Below are 15,451 nucleotides of genomic sequence, written 5' to 3'. Positions count from 1 at the left end.
CCAGCTGATTTGTAGAAACTAAGAAGACAAAGGATAGCATGTGGTTGGAAGAAGCAATAGGTAGCATAGAAAAATCCAGATGGGTGGATCTTCATCTTTCAGAAGGTGGTATATAGTGTATGACAGGTGATGCTCCTGCCCAGAGAAGTAGCAAGTGCCTGGGGATTTGGCAGCTGCAACTCATCTGGAGGTGTGTCTTACAGCAAGAGGGTGCATGGAAAGTTCAAGAAACTGAAGAAAAGGTCAGAGCACCTTGATGGCAGAGTAGGGATACATGTATGAAATGAGGCTGTAAAAATAGGTAGTGACCAGATCATAGCTTGCAAGGCATTTGAGAATTTTGATATTTGTGGCATCCACACAGCTCAGTTGGCTGGCTCTTGGTATCAGTTCAGGTCATGATCTCTGGGTCCTGAGGTTGAACCCAGACATGGGCTCCATGCTCAGTGGAGAGTATGCTTAAGGATTTCTCTCCTCCCCACTCGTGTACACACACACACACACACACACACACTCTCTCTCTCTCTCTCTCTCAAAATAAATAAATCTTTTAAATTATTTTTAAAAGAATTTTAATGTTTAATCCAAGTGAATTGAAAACTTAGATGTTTTAAACATAACTGTGCATGAAAGAGAGGAAGAGAGGATAATTTTTATAGATTTGCAGTCTACTTTGGTGGCAGTAAGACTATAAGGCAGTGGTCTAGGTAAGAGAAGATAGCAGTTTGGAATAGGGTAATGGCCCTAGAGGGGGAGAAAATGGCCATCGTTGACTACTATTCAGCAATAAAATTCCTAGGACTTGTAGCTAGCCGTATATGATAGGTTGTAAAGAATGACTCCAAGATTTAGCCATATGAATGATAGTTGTCGTTCTCTGAGATAGTTAATACTGAATACAGAATCAATTTGGGGAGGGGGAAGAAAATGAACTTTATTTTATTAGCTATGAATCTGAGGTGCTTTAGTGATATCCAGATGGACTTAGCAAAGAGACAGCTGGGCAAATGGGTTTGGAGATCAGAGGTGAGGTCTATGACAAAGACACTAATTTGTGAGTCCTCTGTAGTGAGGTGAAAATTGAAGCCATTGGCCCAGATGGGATCTCTCTGTTTTAATGTAGAATATAAGAGGGCCTAGGATAAAACCTTGAAAAATAACATTCCTTGGCACAATAAATGAGACTTAATCTGAAGTGAAGATGTAAGTAAATAAATATTTAAGGTGGAAACTAAAACATCATATGTCATAGAAATAGAGACAGGAGAATGTTTTAAAAATCAAAGAGTAGCCTGTGTTATTGAGTGCTCATTATGAAAGTTAAATTGAGATGAGAATTGAAAAAGTTTTGATTTAGGGCTCACTAGTGACCCAAGGTAAATTTTTTACATAGAAGGAAGGCAATAAAGCCCAGATAGACATTAATTGAAGAGTGAAGATGGTTCAGAAGGAAAGACTGAGCACACATAAAATAGAAGAGATAATAATAGGAAAGGATTGGATCTAAAGGATAGGTTCCATGGGCAGCAAAAAGGTCAGCTCGCTATTGAGACTGGATAGACACAGGACAAGAAGATATAGATGCTAGAACATTTGTAGCCTTTATGGAAGGAAGTTGAGGGAGTTAGCATTAGGCTCCTTCTATTCTCTCTGAAGCATGTGGCTATTTTTTGAGAATGAGATGAAACAAATTGTTTTGGGAATTGGAGCGACTTAAAACAATAGGTATGTATGTATGTATGTATGTATTTATTTATTTATTTATTTATTTATTTATTTATTTATTTATTTATTTATTTTGTGAGTCTGTGGATTAACCTGGTAGTACAATAGCATTTGAGCTTCCTCACATATTTTGAGAACGGTTGACTGTCACTAATCTAAGCTGGCTTCCACTGGGTCACTGGGAAGAGTGATTCCTCTCCAAGTGTCTTGCATCTCCAGCAGCCTAGCCCAGGCATGTTCTTGTAGCCAAGGCAGAGATGCAAGAGCAGAGATTAAAGTATGCAAGCATGTTTTCAAGCCTCTGCATTCATCACATCTGCTAGCATTCCATTGGCAAAACGCAGTTAAATGACTGAATTCAGGATCAAAGAGTGGGGAAAGTGACTTTTCCTTTTTAGTGGAAGAAACCCCCATGCTCTAAAGTTGTATGCAAGGTGGGGACGGATACAGTTGAAGGGCATGATATTTGAGCCCATAATGCAATGAATCCACAAGTCCCCAATGGTATTGAGAGCTCATTCATGATAATTATTTGGTAGCAGAATCTAAATGCCCTATTGTGTTAATTTCTCCAGAAGCATTTGAAATCTTGGGTGGAGCACCAAAAGAATATGTTAGACTACTTATGGGAATTGCCAGAAAGTGTAAGGAAAACACAGAAAGACAGAGAAGCAAGGCCATTTCTGACATAAATTAAGCAAATGTTGATGTTTAAAGTATCTTAAAATATAAACTGGTTACTGAGGAATGTGAAGGTATAGGAAAATAGAAAGTGAGAGCATTGTGAAGCCAAAATAAAGCCATAACAAAAATAGTTAATATATAATATTAAGTCAAATCAGGAAAAAGATGCTTAAATTTTTGAGGTAGAGTGTTTACATGAGATAACAAGGTCCAGGGAGAAGTGGTATGAGTGGGGAAGTAAGGTGAAGAGTAGAAAAAAGAGAAGGGCAAGCAAATGAAGTGAGAGTGGGATGTGGGTGTTGGGTCATTCTTGTAACAGGAGAAAAGATGAAAATACTAGCCAACTGTCCATAATGTGGATGAATGAGAGGACGTGACCTAGAGCTTAACAGATAAGAGTGTGAGGAGAAGGAAAACCAGCATAGGATGAAAGAGTTGGATTTTTGTGATCAGATTGATACTATTGTTACTGTCATTGGGGAAGAAGGTGAAAGGACTAGAAACAGCAATTAGAAGCAAAGAAGTCAAGCTTTTTTCTCACCCTTGAAATACCTGGATTGTGATAAAAATGGCCAACATCTGGGAGAGCAACAACCTAGACTGTAGGATAGACCAGATTGAGGGGCCTGAAAACTTTTATTTTAGAGAGTACACATAGTTTTGGAACCAGTAGTGGTGCCATATTGGCTAATGTAGCCTAGACTAATGCTCATAAACTAGGCGTGGATATTGGAGGCTAGGCCAGAGAACAATAAAGATGTGAAAGGAAGTGAGTTAAGGGGAAAAAAGGTAGGAGAAGATCACAGAGAAACATTCATTCTCCCTCCATGTCATTTCAGAGGTTCCTTGGCAAGAAGTCAGTGTCTCCTGAAAGGAACCCCTTTTCTGCCCTGGGAAGGACAGAAACCATTCTAACAATTGATGATTTCGAAGCCCTTGTGGGAAAATAATTAAACATTATGGAGAGGTTGGGAGGCAATACAGAGATAAGGTTGCTATTTATTTTCTTCTCCATATGAGAAAGAAAAGTGGAAAAATATAAAAAAAATGTAAATATAGCACATATATCCATATAAAGGTAACATGAGTGTCTGGAGTAATAACCTGATAACTTGCTACAATGATCTAAGATCAGTGAGTTAACTAAAGTTGTAAGGAATAAATCATAGTTTTGCATGTAATTTGAGTTCATGTCCCAACTCTGTCTTGCTCCTAATTGTGCCTCCACTGTGGTTGGGGCATGGGTTCTGATACATAGTAAGTGTTCAGTTGATATATTTGAAAAAAATAATAAATAGTTGGTCAGTTGTTCTCTTGGCAAAGTATAGTTAAGGCTTTCTGAACCTCAGTGTTGGCATTTCTATTTTCCTAAATGACAGTTTCTAAGTTATTACGTGTATTAAATGAGATAAGACATGTGGACTTGGCCTACAGTAGAAGTTAGCAAATGATCATTTGAATCTAAATTTGTGAATGTGAAGAGAATCGTTTCCTTAGCCTGTTTAGTCATCATTCAAAGGTCTCTTGCTATCTTCCCACACTTGCATTTAACCCAAACCTGGCATATAAACATCAGTGATTCTTCTTAAAGGGTCGACCTGTTATATTTGCACACATGTATACTCTTTGAGGTAATCTTGAGCCAGGCTCTTGCTGATTACATTTCAGCTTTTCATGCTGTTGTCCCAGAAGACGTTGACGTCATCTGGAGACATAGTAGCGCCATCCGTCCTCAGAGGTTCAATTCATTCTGCCATCCGGAAACTCTGTCGACAAGGCGGCCAGTGTTAGAAATTAAGCTTGTGACATGCAGGACATGGTGGAGTGCAAACATTGGTCAGTGCTTCCTCTCCCAGCCACAGAGGAAAGCCACACTGATTGGTATTCAGGAAAGGGACCTCCTGTTTCGAAGGATTCCTTCATGCTGTTCAGCAATGCTGTTTAGGGTGGATTTTCCCATTTGAACTGCAAAGCTTAAACACAAATATTAACTACCTGAAGCTGCAAATAGCAGCATAGTACATTAAAAAAATAATGAATATTTTAACCAGCCTTTGCCCAACCAAGAAAAATATTATGCAGAAACGAGGCTGATTTTAGAAAAATGCCCAAGGAAACATTAAAAAAAAAAAAAAGTTGAGTTTCCTTTCAAAGTTTGTTTTTGCTAAACATTCATAGTTTTGCTTTTTCCAATCCAATTTTATTATAAGAAAGGTCTCCCACATGTGTACCTGGCACTCCTTTCAAAATAATCAGCAATACACAAAACCTTTGGAAATGGTGGGTGAGTTCTTAAATGTGACAGAAAGAAAGGACAAAACATATAAATAAAGGAAGGCACGTCTTTGCAAACACATATGTTTGTCTTCCCATTAGTTATAGGCAGACTTTCATGTTCATCATTTTGACTATTTAACATTTTGCTCATTTGGAGAATCCAAAATTTAATTGATTCTTCACTGCAAATTTTCCCTGCAATGAAATCACTGAAGGTATCAATCACTTGTCATCAAGACTGACGTTTTGGAGCTGTAATTTTGGGTGAAGGCAGTGGATAGACATTCTGTTATACCTGTTGTATAGCTTCCTTGGCATGCATTTCTGTCCTTGGGAAAGATCAAAATAAAATTATCAAAACATGCCCTTTAAGAATTCTGATTCTCAATCAGTAAAATAGAAATTTTAGACTGACCTTAGTAACAAAATGCTTCTAGAGCATTTTTTTCCAAGCTTAGTTTTCTTAATACTTAACATTATCTCATTAACTCCTTATCTTATAACAACCCTTTGAGGTTGGTATTAGTATTAACCCATTTTCCAGACGAGGACAATATCACACAGAGGTTAAAAACGGCCCAGATGGGTGCCTGAGGTGGCTCATTAGGTTGGGCATCTGATTCTTGATTTCAGCTCAGGTTATGATCTCAGGGTCATGAGCATGGAGACTGCATAAGCTTCTCTCTCTCCCTTTCCCTATGCCCTTTCCCCCCACACTCATTTTCTCTCTCTCTCTCTCTCTCTCTCTCTCTCTTTCCCTCTCTCTCAAAAAACAAAAACAAAAACAAAAAATAAACTGCCCAGATGGTCTATCCAGTATTCAAGTATCAGCTGTCCTAGTCCAGGGCCTATGCCTTTTAACCTCCCTACTTTGCTGTAAGTGAAATTCAGTTTCAGATTGGCTAAATTGGCTTTCCCAGGCTTGCTATTAATCCACTGTCATTCAAGGTTTCAGCTGGTTTTTTGTTTTGTTTCATTTTGGGGGTTTTTGGGGGGTCTAATTTGTGGATTATAAATTGTATTGTTATAATGGTAATTAAACATGGGTCAGGGTACCTTGATTCTGCTCACAGCTTTGCTACTGGCTGTGAATGACTCTGGCTTTCACATGAGCTCAGTTTCTCTCCTGTAAAACAGATACAAAAGTAGCATTCTTATCTGCCTCAGGGCTTTGTTCTCCAAATCCACTGGTAATAGATTTAAAATTGTAATTACTGATACCTTTCTCCCTGTGCAAGAAAAATGGGTTGAGCTGAAGTTCTTAACTGTTCAACTTAACACTTGAATATTTAACTTCAAAAATTTTTTGTTCTAGAGGAAAGGGAAATTTTAAATTATTGATGAATTTTTATCAAACTTTTTGCTCCACATCAAGAATTACTATCAATAATAAGTTGTGAGGGATGCCTGGGTGGCTCAGTTGGTTAAGTGTTTGACTCTTGATTTCAGCTCAGGTCATGATCTCAGGGTTGTGAGATCAAGCCTATGTTGGGCTCCATGCTCAGCAGGGAGTCTGCTTGAGCTTGTCTCCCTCTCTCTGCCCCTTTCCCTCTACCAATGAAATAAATAAATAATTTTTTAAAGATTAAGTTGTAATATGTATTTGGGATAATAAAAACCAATAACCACCTAGGTTTCAGTAATATCAGAAATGTGAGAACATCTACAGTGATAGTCCAATGGTGAAATTAATTTCAATTGCCAACTGATTCCTCACGCCAATCTTTAGGGATTTCTGAATCTATTTATAGGGAACCATACTTAGAAAAATGCCACAGTTGAAAGGGTCATCACAATATTTGTGAACCCTTGGCATAAATGAATTTTCAGACTATTTTAAGGCAATTTACTATTTTTATTCCTGAGCATTTATTTGGACATCTTTTTCTTCTTACCCACATAGGAATGTTTATCTCCATCACTAAGTTCCTGTTTTAGTTCCATGCTTATACAGCTTTCTTTTCACACCAAGCTTGGAATCAAATTCCTCAGTTTTATATTGTTTAAAATAAGCCTTTCTCCTGTCCTCTCTCTTGGCTAGTGTTGTCCCATAAAAGATGAAAATGTACTATAAATGAAGGAAAAGCCCAAATTTAATACCCTACTCTATTATTTGAAAGAACTAATTCATCCTTTTTTTCCTTTAATACAAGCAACTGAAAGGATGTAGTCTTCGTTGCTGGAAAGCCAGAATGGTTTTATTTGAAAAAGGGACCCCCTCAGTTTGTGTTACTAAGCACTGTGCTTGTGGTTTTTGTAGTTCCTTCCTTTGAGGACATCCTGACCCCTACCATACTTAATAATTTTACTCTTCTGTTTCATTCTTTGATGTCTAATGGTGACAATGGAGCAGCAGGAACCACCATAGTGGATTAAATGATTTATTAAGTAATTCTATAAATATTTGGTGAGCACCTTCTATATGCCAAGAACTATTTTATGTACAAAGGATATTGCAGTCAAAGGTCAAATACTGCTCATATGGTACTTACATTCTAAGGACATTGGAAAGAAAAACAGAAAAATAATTATCTATCTTAATATTGTCTGTCTTAATAAGGGAATACATAAATGGATGAATAGATAATTTGGTATATGGTATAAAAGTACAGGAAATAGGGGTGCCTAGGTGGCTCAGTCTGTCAAGTGACTGCCTTGGGCTTGGTTATAATCTTGGAGTCCTGGGATAGAGCCCCACATTGGGCTCCCTGCTCCATGGGGAGTCTGCTTCTCCCTCTGCCTCTCCTCTCTGCTCATGCTCTCTCTCTCTCTCTCTCTCTCTCTCTCAAATAAATAAAGTCTTTTAAAAATAAAGGAAATAAAAATGGGATATAGTTGTTTGGGTTGAGAGGAAAATGCCTTATTGTGGTCAAAATTCTAAGAGATGACTTTTAAGGGCTACTGTAATTATGAGAACTAGCAACATGAGGAACATTCTAAGGCAGAAAGAACACCACATACAGTTGTGGTGAGATGACAATTACTTGGAATGTTGAGAATTAGAAGATGAAATGAGCAAGGTGAAGATGACGCAGATGAGATCTAAGAGGTATAAGGAGATCATGTATATATATGTGGCTTTGTAGATTGTGGAAGAGGGTATGGATTTTGTTCTAAGTATGATGGTACAGAGCAGTGACTCTCAAACTTTGTGCACATCAGAATCACCTGGATGACTTGCTAAAGCATGCATTACTGGGTCCACCCCCAGAGTATCTGGCTCAGGACCTCTAGGGTAGAGCCTAAGAATTGGCGTTTCTAACACATGGTGCTGATGCTGCTGGTGTGCAGGCAATGCTTTGAGAACCATTGCTCTAATAGGTATGTATTTTTTGTGTGGGCCCAGAATAGATTTCACCATGGTTTTGTAACTGAATTTCTTTTCTTGCAGGAAAAGTCCCTTTTCTACTTTTATTCAAACCTTGTATTCCATTACCTTGGTCACAGTAAAGACATTCAATGATGGACATGTGACTTGGCAGTCAGTTGAAACCCAGTCCAGAGACACTCTTGCAACTATTGGGAAATGAAAGTTCTCAAGCCACTGGATGAGAAGCTGGTAGGCAGGGGAAATCTCCCCAGAAATTAAGCTAGTGCAGAGGAGCACTGAGCTGAAAGATAGCAAGACACTAAGCTTTGATATTCTCAGCTGACCTCCTGGATCCAGCCATGCCTAAATCAACCCTGTTCCTGTACTTTTCAGTTACATGACTCATTTTCCCATTTTATACTTCAGGCAGTTCTCTTTGGTTTCTAAAAGTTTAAAACCAAAAGTAAAAACAAGTAAGAAGCTATTATAGATATACCAGCTATTTTATTTAGATACACATTAGTTCATCACAGAGAAACAGACAAGAGAGTTTAGACAGCTCATATTTGTGCATATTATGACATAATGACCTTTGTACAAGTCAAACTTGAGATGCTTTAAAATAGAAAGGAGCGCAAAAAAATAATGCAAAAAACATAGGAGCACAAAAAAGTATAGGACTTGGTGGCACCACACCCCTACCAGCAGCACTGTTATCCCTATATTTCCATAATCTGACCCTAAATAAAATTTATAATTTTATGGAAACTTCATGTTCTTAACAAGTCAATATATGCTTTAAATTTTTTTTCTTTTTACTGCTGGCCCCTTTCAGCCATGATTTTCATTAGAATTATATATGGTAGCTTCTCACTTGGTCTAAATGTGATCCCTTCAAAAAGCCTTCTTGGTTGTCCTATTTGAGATAGCATCTCCATACTCAAGTCCAACTCTGTCAAATAATTCTATTTCATTACTTTCTGAGAATTTAACATTTTCTCAAATTATCTTGTGTATTTGCTCATTATCCGTCCCTTATAGAGCATGGACTACATGAAAGCAGTAGTGTCTTATGTATTATTTATCAGTAGGTCTCTGTCACCCAAATGATGAATGAATTAGTTACACATTTTGTAGAATGGAAAAATAATGAACCAGTTGCACATTTTTACTTTTCCTTAAATAGGTTTTAGGTTCACAGCAAAATTGAGAGGAAGGTACAGAGATTTTTCATATACTCCCCACCCTGACACATGCTCAGCTTCCCCATTATCAATATTCTGCACCAGAGTAGTACATTTGTTACAATTAGTGAACTTCATTGACACATTATCACCCAAAGTCCAAAACTGACATTGGAGTTTACTTGTGGTGGTATACTTTTTATGGATTTGGACAAATGTATAATGACATATATTCATTATTATAATATCACATAGAATATTTTCACTGCTCTAAAAGCCTTTCATGCTTCTCCTATTTACTGTCTCCCCCCACCCCTGGCAAGCAATGATCATTTTTACTGTATCACGGTTTTGAGTGTTATGTAGCTGGGACCATATAGTATGCAACCTTTTCATATTGGTTTCTTTCACTTGGGAATATGCATTTAAGATTCCTCCATGTCTTCTAATGGTTTGATAACTCATCTTTTTTTAGTGCTGAATAATATTCCATTGTCTGGATGTACCACAGCTGATTTAAACTTCCATTTAATTGAAACACATCTCAGTTGTTTCCCAGTCTTTATTTAGTCAGGTGAATGGGAAACTGTGAGGACTGTCTGAGATTTGGTAATTACATGTAACCTTTATGATTTCAAGATGTTGCTAGTGACCCATTGGCCATATGTGGATCAAAGTGTTTTTCTGCAGTGGTGAAGAATTTGTGCCAACCTGTCTATGCTTCCTCTCTTGTTCAACCTCATGACCACTTTGGCATTGGCTTGTGGGACAGGGTGTGGGCATTGGCAGACCTCAGACATTTTGGAAAGGAAGTTGTTTTTTGGGGGCAGTGGTAAATCTGTTTTTAGACATGTTATTTCTGAGGGGACAGCAGGCTACTGAGCATGACGTCTACATGTATGGAATTGTATGTAGTTAGAAATACAGCATTGTAGATAGATTAGAGTTGGTCTTAATATATGAGAATCATAAGATTGAACATTTGAAAGTAAAAGGGTAGATGAACATAAAATACAGGTTGGTGGTCATTTTTGAGAAGAGGCAAAGGGAGATGGGATTATATATGGGAAGGTCACTGAGGGGCATTCTTAACAGTTATTGGTAATCTTCTCTTCCATAATCTGGGTGGTGTGTTTTCTATTATTTTTCAAACTCATATATTTAAGTTAAAAAATAAATATGGATTGCTTTTCTAAAAAAAATATGCAATACCAAAGAATGAATTTTTAATACTTCAGATGTCTTTTTTAATTTCGTAAAATGTGGTTGCTTGTGGGTGCCTGGGTGGCTCAGTGGTTGAGCATCTGCCTTCGGCTCAGGTCATGATCCCGGGGTCCTGGGATCAAGTCCTGCATCAAGCTCCTGGCAGGAAGCCTGCTTCTTCTTCTGCCTCTGCCTCTCTGTATCTCTCATGAATAAATAAATAAAACCTTAAAAAAAAATGTGGTTGCTTGTGGCACTTAGTTGAAAGAATTTAAGTGAGTTCAATATTTTTCCTTAGTTTCCAGCTATGTCAGGAGCACTGTTTTATTTTATTTATTTAAATATTTTATTTAAATTCGATTTGCCAACATGTAGTATAACACCCAGTACTCATGGAGCACTATTTTATGTATGGATGAATTGATGATGATATTTTCCTCAATTCTGTTTACTTGTGTGTAAACAAACATAACTCTTTGAGCTTCCTTTCTCTTCATACTAATGCCTACACCTCTACAAAAGATGATTTCCAAATACCGACAGCATGAAGAATGGAAGAATCTGTCCTCAGATTAGAGCCTATATTAATAAATACACCATTTAAAGCATGATATGTATATCAGTTCCTTATTTCCATAATAATACTGCATAGCAAATCACCTCAAAACTTACTGGCTTAAAATAAAAGCATATTTATGTTGTAGTATGTAGGTTGTTGGCTGGGGGATTCCTATAGTCTTGGGTGAGTCTGTTCTTGTGCTTGCAGTGTGCTGTGGGTGAGCTAGGGGGCTCTGCTGATCTTACCTGGGTTCTCTCCAATGTCTACACCTACTGTTAGCTTGTGTAGAAGGAACCCCACTGGAAACACTGGGACAATTCTGATGTGCCTTACATGTCTTACCCTGTAGCAGGCTAATCTGAGCATTTTCTCATGGAACCAGTAGAAGAGGAATGTGAAATAGATATTCAAGACTTTTCTGGAGTTCTAGTATATTTTTACAGCCTCTGTTGATGCCATGTTTGCTAACAGTTTGCCAAAACAAGAATCAGGGGATAGAGCAGAACATTCTGCCCAGAGTAAAAGGACACTGTACATTACAGGGCAAAGGGCATGGATTCGGGAGAGGATGAAAAGTGGGGCTATTGATGTAATTCATATACCACCACATGGCCTTGCCCATCCCTTCCCCATCCCCTTCTGCATCCTCTCCCTGCCTATCTAGGTCCTACATCTTAGCAGTCACGTATCCCTGACTCTGTAAGTGATCATTCTAACCTTATTTCCCATTCAAGACCTTAAGGTGCTCACTGTTAGCTTCCATCATTTCTCTTTTTTACTACCTTCTCGAATGTTACTTCATAGAAGACTATGTCCAATCAGACAATGAGGGAGTGGTATATTAACTCCTCCCTGGAGTTCTGGTATCTTGACTTTTATTTTTGTTGGTAATTGGATATAACCAATCAATCCCTCCCTTCCTTTTATTACCTTTTTCCTTTCTTCCTCCCTCCCTTGTTAACTTCCTTCTTTAGCTTTTTTCTTTTCCTTTCTTCATTTTTAAAAATCTTTCTCTAGATATAAGGATTTTAACTTACTGAGGATAAAGAGGCTCAAAACTCTTTTCATCACAGTTAATTATATTTCTGACTCACCCTCCATAGCTAGTATTTCTCCAGGCATATTACTTGTGTGTACCCCCCAAAACAGGTGTCAAAACACATTAAAGGCACAGCCTCCGAAAACATCAAAGACTTCTGTTCTTTATTTTTTTAAGTGCCCACCACAAAGCTACAAACCTGTCTAAATTAGTCATATGAAGTGTATTACTGTCAAGATATAGTTAATTCAGGTGCTGCCCTCAGTATTGATCTCATTATCTCTTTATGTATGTGTAAAATTCTGCTTTAATCCAATTCTGAATCTGAATAATTTATGCAGAGACCAAAGGTATGGCAGGCTAGCAAATAATTTCAGGACCTTTACAGAGATGCCAGATAAAAGCAACGAGCTGGAAAGTAGAAGAGAAACAACACATGTCTTGTTAGGTGGACCGTTTAAGAGTCAGGCACACTAGCTATCAAATATAAGCCTTCAGTTTCTCAGTGGAAGGTTTAACAAGAATTTCCAGTGTGTAGAATTTCTACCACGAAGATGACCTTCGCCTAAGCCACCAGCAACAGAGATTTGAAAAAAGACTAAAAGCAAGATCCACATTCGCTTTATCACAACTGAGCTATGTGTTGGAGTGGAAGGGATAATTCTAAAACATGCTTTTGAACCTGACCTCAATTGGGCAAGAAATGTAATAAGGCATTCTTTTCCTCATTCTACAGTTGGAGAAATGTAACCTGTAACAAAGTAGTTGAATGCTTTGTCCCACCAAGTTCACACAACTGGCAGGTGTAAGAGAATCTGAACTACCTGGCCTTAGAACCACTTTCCTTTCCTTCCTCCACAGATGGCTGAAAGCGCAATCTGGTCATATACGTAAAACATCTCCAGATTGACTAAAAAAGGATTTCCTCACAGCCAAAATGAGTCCACTGGAGAGTAAATACAGAGAGAGAGACTTCCTTGGTATTTAAAGATCTTGTAATCCAGGTTAATTAGGTATCTCATTACAGCTTGTTACTATTTCTTGAGACAAGTAGGAAAAACAAAGTGAACTTGGGGGAAAAGGAGATCCATTTTGAAGCAGGCCTTCTTTTTAAAGAATCTTCTCCTTCACTCTTTATCCTCTCACTTAAAACTAACTGTGACATTTAACTTAGAGCCTTATGGTAGAGAGTATCTCTTACTTTTTTTTTTCCCCCTTTGGATAGCTCCCTTTTCTTGAATAAACTCCTGCGCTTTACCCCTCTCTCCTTACATCCTGATATACCAGAGACATTCATATGAAATCAGCCAGGTTGGTCTGTGTGCTCATGCTCCCACTGTTCTCATAAGTAAAGAGAGGAAGGGGGCTCAATGCCTGGAGTGTGTGAAAATGGGAGTGAGGTGAAGGCAGAGTGTGGCAGGTATTGTCCTGAGGGCATGAATGGATAATCACTCCTGTCACGGCAAATAGACTCTGTCACAAGGAATTCCGTGGTTTTCCAGAGGAAATGAGCTTTCCCTGCAGGCTGCCAAGCCCAAATGAGCTCCTTACAGCACCTGCAGATCTGAGCATCAAGCAATTATTCCACTATCTTGCCTAAAAACAAAGACTGTGCTACCCTTTGACAACCTCTGACCTTTTCCAGCTAACATAAACTAATTATATTTGCAGCAGGAGGGGAGGAAGGCTTTCGTAGTCCTCCGTGGGAGTTGTCCTTCGTGCTTTGTGCCATGTTGTCAGTTCTGGCAATCCAAAAAATGACCACCCTTCAATCAAGGGAGTTGCTGGATGAACCGCTTAAAGAGATACAGGGAGGCCCTTATCACAAATAAATCTAGCAACGTGCCTGAGTGGCCCACACTGTCCATTTAGCAGTGGTACAAGGGAGCCATTGTTAAGTGTCACTTAGCAGCAATTACAGCCTGGTCAAAACAGTTTTTTTTTTGTTTGGTTTTGTTTTCGCACAACTTGTTAATGGGCCCACGATTAGGTGTAAGGAATAACCCAAGCCACGGGCACTGAAACAAGGTTAGAGGTTAATTGAGACTTTCTATCTCAACAGCCTGAGATTTTGCAACCTTTTGCTGAGAGGACAGTCTTGAACAAAAAGGAGATAATATGATACAATTAGTTGGAAAGCAGGAGGGTCAAAATTCCCAGATGAGAAAGGAAAACTGGCCAAGGGAATCAGGCCAGAGGGACCACCTGGACCACTTCAGATGCCAAGAATATCTGTGGCCATTCATCTGGTGGATGAGGCGGAAAGTGGTGTGCCCGCCATTCATCACATCGCTCGTCTCTACCAAAGAAAATACAAGGTCAATGCTATAAACAGTAGGCACCCCAGAGTAATTGAAATTCCAGAAACTGCCTCATTAGAAGAGCTCATAGGCAATCAGGTGTTCCTTTTCCTACTGAAGATGTATTCACATCTTGAAATTGCATGGCCAGCCTTCTTCATGGTGGCTAAAGCTGCAGGGGCATTTTCTGAGAGAGTTCTTGAAGGACTGTGTTTAAATCAACGAGTGCCTTCACAGGTGAGAGGAAGTGGCCCATCAGGGCTTCTCTGGCTTACTTGCCAGGGCATGGCACACCCTGAAGTCCACACCTGCTCACTCCCTCTTCACTGTATCATTGAGGCCCCTTTTTCTCCATCCCTTCTAGGTCGTGGTCAACATTTTGTGTCACACGTTCAGCAGCAGCTCCTCTTTATCTAGAAAACCAGGCCCTCGAAACTCCTGTTGGAAGTCTTTGGGATTTTATATTTCTTGGTTTTTCTTTCAAACCCTCTCCCTCCCTGCCCCTGCCCTCAATGCAAACTTGGATGCATCCAGCTGGCAGACCCCTCTGACTGGAAGTTGACTAAAAATTGCCAACTCATTTTCTTTCTTTCATTTTGTTTTTTTCTTTCCAGTGCAGCTGGTGCCAAAATGTGATGATTTGTTTTGCTCCAGTCACTGAAGTTTTTGTTTTCTTTTATTTCAACCCCCTGCTGGCTTCCCAACGTGGTGCTGAGTCATCTGGAGCAGGTGTTCTGAGCGGCTGGTATTTATGTCACTCGCAGATGGTTTGGGTAAATGACACGATGTTCCTGCAGCCCCATCGAGGCTCTCTCAGCTCTCTTTGATCCCAGGGGCTTCCTGTGGCTCCTACACATGTGTAGGACTTCAGGGCACAGGGTGAAGTCTTGGATGGCTCCTATCCAAAGATGGTTAGGTTGCTCTGAGCCCCACAGACTGATGGGCTCCAATGCATGCTAGAAGTTGACTAGAACAGAGCACCCCAAAATCTCAAGGCACCACTGCTTAACCTACACAGGGAATTACATGCCCAGTGTTCAGTAGAACATGAGTAAGCTGCCTAAGGAAACTGGGATAAAAGGGGCCCCATTCTGTTTTTGAAGGGTGTGGATTCATGTGGGAAAAATAAGTATGATGGTGGAACTGTGAAGTCTTAGAAATATACAGTTA

The 15,451-nt window shown here is 39.1% G+C and overlaps 3 long non-coding RNA genes across 33 annotated transcripts in view; 2 read left to right on the top strand and 1 right to left on the bottom strand.

Moving 5' to 3' along the window:
• The window catches only part of LOC140618114 (uncharacterized), a 297,240-nt gene that overhangs the window by 168,593 nt on the left and 113,196 nt on the right, over nt 1-15,451 (bottom strand). For 3 of the 29 annotated variants that reach the window (XR_012018300.1, XR_012018309.1, XR_012018303.1), the window contains 2 exons: nt 5,743-5,812; nt 4,982-5,015 (listed from right to left, as the gene is read on the bottom strand). The exons of 14 other annotated variants lie outside the window; for them this stretch is intronic. This is a non-coding gene — a long non-coding RNA (uncharacterized lncRNA). Of the gene's footprint in view, nt 1-626; nt 4,176-4,737; nt 5,016-5,742; nt 5,813-15,451 lie in introns of those variants that run through there. 12 more of the 29 variants (XR_012018313.1, XR_012018316.1, XR_012018315.1 and 9 more) reach the window with 9 other exon arrangements.
• Nucleotides 1-15,451, top strand: part of LOC140618116 (uncharacterized) — a 207,998-nt gene that overhangs the window by 87,331 nt on the left and 105,216 nt on the right. The window lies entirely within an intron of this gene.
• LOC140618115 (uncharacterized) lies at nt 7,657-8,764 on the top strand. Its single transcript, XR_012018323.1, has 2 exons — nt 7,657-7,735; nt 8,078-8,764. It is a non-coding gene; the product is annotated as an uncharacterized lncRNA (long non-coding RNA).

This window comes from Canis lupus, chromosome 26 (genome assembly GCF_048164855.1).
Source record: "Canis lupus baileyi chromosome 26, mCanLup2.hap1, whole genome shotgun sequence".
Taxonomy (NCBI): Eukaryota; Metazoa; Chordata; class Mammalia; order Carnivora; family Canidae; genus Canis; species Canis lupus.
Note: the sequence above shows the minus strand (reverse complement) of the source record. Positions and strands in the feature narration are given on the sequence as shown.